At 41.7% G+C, this 3623-nt stretch overlaps 1 pseudogene; it reads right to left on the bottom strand.

The window, feature by feature from the left end:
* Positions 1-1213: 1213 nt before the first annotated feature.
* LOC115646569 lies at positions 1214-1833 on the bottom strand (annotated as a pseudogene).
* Between the last annotated feature and the right edge of the window lie 1790 nt (positions 1834-3623).

Below are 3623 nucleotides of genomic sequence, written 5' to 3'. Positions count from 1 at the left end.
CTCTGTGGGCACTCAGCCTTCAACTTCCTTGACACTTCCCATGTCTGAATTGTCAAGGGCTTTTTCTCATGCTTCACTGCCAAAACATTGAGTTCCCTGAACTTTTACCTAAACAAACCTCCTGCGAAGAACTGTGGAGGATACAAAAATCACACAACACAAAGAGGTGGAAAATTCTCCATTGGTTTAACTCCACTCTACTAATGCTCCATAGACTGGCCTTATACGGTGCCTGGCCTGCTTTGGTTTTCTTTCCAACAGCAACTCTTGCCCTACATACATACACACACCTGTTTCTCATTCCTTTCCCTTGGTCTCTCCTCCACCTTCTGAAAAAGTGAATATATACAACCAAGCAGCCATAAGCATTCAAATTCCTATTCTGGAATCAGTGATTGCCCCAAAGCACTGTCACTTATATTTGTACAGTACCTAGCACAGTGGGAGGCCAACCCCGCTGTGGCATTTAGGTGCAACCACAACATAATATTTTAATGATCAATACACTGTGGGGCTGCATATGGTTTTCAGTGTGCTGCTTGCTGTGGGAATTTATGGTGACAGCTTCTTCTGCAGATCTGGTCAATTTGTACAGCAGGATTAGACACTTATAGGAGCAACAACAGCATTTATGGTTATACAAACACAAAAACAGTATGGTGGCTAGGCCAAATAAATGAACAAAGAAAACTTTCAAATTCAATAACTTGACAGAGTGTATAATCCAAAGTTCACTTTGCTTAGGATTTTATTACTCTTTCAAAGCAACCATTCTGGTAACTTGCTGCTGTTGTTCCAATACTGGAAATACTCTTTTAAAACAGGCAATAAAATGTTAACAACTGGACTTTGGCTTACACTGATTGTGGGGGTTTGGGAAATGCAACTTTTGCAAAAGAATCTTAAGTACCTGGACTGTGTGACAGTGTGTGTGAGAGAGAACTTTGCATAGCTATAGCACCTTTTTAATTTCAACATTATTTCTAAGAGCTATTAAAGTGCTGTGCTTTGCATATGATTATACTGACCTCCTTACTAATGGAGTTCAGAATAATTAATTAATTTGTTAGTCTCTAAGATGCCACAAGTACTCCTGTTTTTTGCGGATACAGACTAACACGACTGCTATTCTGAATCCTTACTAATGGTGTTAAGGAGTCACACCGCAGTTTTTTGTTTTCTTTTTTATTTATGTACATCTGTTATGTCAGATTTACTCCTGAGCCATAAGTTTTGCGTCTTCAGCTTCTTTTGAGAGACTTTTTCTTCTGAGCAACTTCCTCTTCTGGCTTTGGAATAATCTGCTCCTTCTCAGTGAGGATCATTTCAATATGACAGGGGGAGCTCACGTAGGGGTTGATACGACCATGAGCTCTGTAGGAACGCCTGTGCATCTGGGGGGCCTTGCTGACCTGGATATGCTCAATTTGAGTTCAGCATTACTCTCAGCATTTTTGAGCCTGTGCAGTAGGAACTCTGCACTGTTTTTAGGCCAACGCCCCTGTGTCCAGCCCGACTGCTTGGCTGGAGAACATCTGCCAACTCCACCATTGTAATGATGGAAGGGAACATACTGCTTTTTTAGGGTCACATCCTTTAAATATTTAGTGGCGTTCTGGATATGCATGCCCTTGATAGCTTGAGCTGTCTCATGAGTGTGCTTGAAGTGGACTCAAAGGGTAGAATCCCTTGACTTGCATGATTTGGTGGGGTTCTCTGGATGAAGTGAGTAGCGGACCATTTTCAGAGCTTAAGTGAAGGGCTGGTAAATGAAGCACAGAGCAGTTAAGTGATTTGTTCAAGGTCTCACGGCAAGTCAATGATAGAAATGGAGCCAGAACCCCAGTCTCATGTTTCCCAGGATATTACACCACAATTTCATAGAAAAAAAATGGCTTCCTAAAATGATGGAACATGCTGGGCACACTTTTTCTTCTTCTCAGACAGAATGTAAGCTTTAATCAAACTGTAACTATAGCACTCATTACCCATGAATGGTAGAACCTTCTCCCTCTTTTCATATTTTCTCTGCTCTACCTAAACTTCTCTCTTTCACCCACTCCTAACTTTATCCCTGCTCTCATCTTGCCTGTTATGCGTGGAAAAACTTCCCAGTTCATTTTTGCCAAGTGCCTTTAAACCTGAAGAACAAACTTGTTCTGTGAAGTGTTCCAGCTACCCACACCACTCCCCATTCTAGTATTTTTTGGTGTTTGTCTTGTAAACACTTTGGGGCAGGGAATGTATTTGTTGTGGAGCTTTTGCTGGCACCTAGGGGACAGTGGGCCAGACTTCCAGCCTAGCATGCAATCCAGTTCTTTTCTTTTTGTGGGTGCACCTTTACACCAGCATATTTTACTTTTCAGTGACATGTGATGCCTAAATATTACTTGCATCCAGAATTCATGGTGAGCTCGAGTGTTTATGAGCACAAAATTGCATACACAAAAATGGATGCTGTCACTGAAAATCTGACCTTGAAGTAAACTTCATCAGCGAGGAGAGTGACCTGCACTTTGCTGTGTACTGTATGACCAAGCACTGGACAGATCACCTCATCTTCAAAAACATCCAAATGATCTCCTGAGTTCAAATGCTCTAGGTTTTTTTTTGTCAATCATATCTAGTAAGTTAGAAAACTGACTAATTTCCCCAGACACTTATGAACAGAGCAATAACAGCCATAAAACCGTGATCTTATTTTGGCACCAGTCCATTGTACATAACAAGCTGTCGAGCTTAATTAGGCAATTCTGTTCTATCACTTTTAATAACCGAATGTTTGTCTCCCAGCTATTCTGGTAGGCTATAACTGATATTACTGGCAATATTGTTTTCCACCTTCTTTTATCTTTCACATTTTGTGCTAGAACACATTAACACACTTAAGTAGTGGGTGACTCTGCCAGTTAATATAACTGCAAAAGTGTTCTGTTGCAACATCAGAACATATATCACTAAGAATATCTGCCACAGGGTGGCTTTGCCAAAATCATCTGTACATATGCCTTGACGCTTTTCTCTTTCATCCTTGAAGAGAAGGACTTGTTCTATCAAGAACTTCACAGCATCATCAGTAAACTAATATCAGGTGACAAGTATCAGAGGGGTAGCTGTGTTAGTCTGGATCCGTAAAAGCAGCAAAGAGTCCTGTGGCATCTTGTAGACTAACAGACGTATTGGAGCATGAGCTTTCATGGGTGAATACCCACTTCGTCAGATGCACGTTGGTCTATAAGGTGCCACAGGACTCTTTGCTGCTAATATCAGGCGAGTGACTCTATCTACTGGGATTCTGTGCAAGCTTTGGCTCAGATCATGATATGTGGTCACTGTGCATTGGTCACCATGAGTGGGGGGGGGAAATGAATGACAATGGGAACAGACTACTGGTGCTCTGCAGCCACTGATGACTGGGTATTACCAAAACTTGCTTCCGTGGTGATCACCACTGGAAAGTCTTGTGAAGACACCCCAGATCTGGACACAGGTGTCAACTGGATTTGTCACCCGTAGAAAACACCTACAAGATACTTCCATACTCCAAGTTTTCACACTACAGATTGTGGCACCGACTGTGAGCTTGTATGTTGCAAAATAAGGCTTTCATTATGGAAATCCTC

This window comes from Gopherus evgoodei, chromosome 1 (genome assembly GCF_007399415.2).
Source record: "Gopherus evgoodei ecotype Sinaloan lineage chromosome 1, rGopEvg1_v1.p, whole genome shotgun sequence".
Lineage (NCBI taxonomy): Eukaryota > Metazoa > Chordata > Testudines > Testudinidae > Gopherus > Gopherus evgoodei.
Note: the sequence above shows the minus strand (reverse complement) of the source record. Positions and strands in the feature narration are given on the sequence as shown.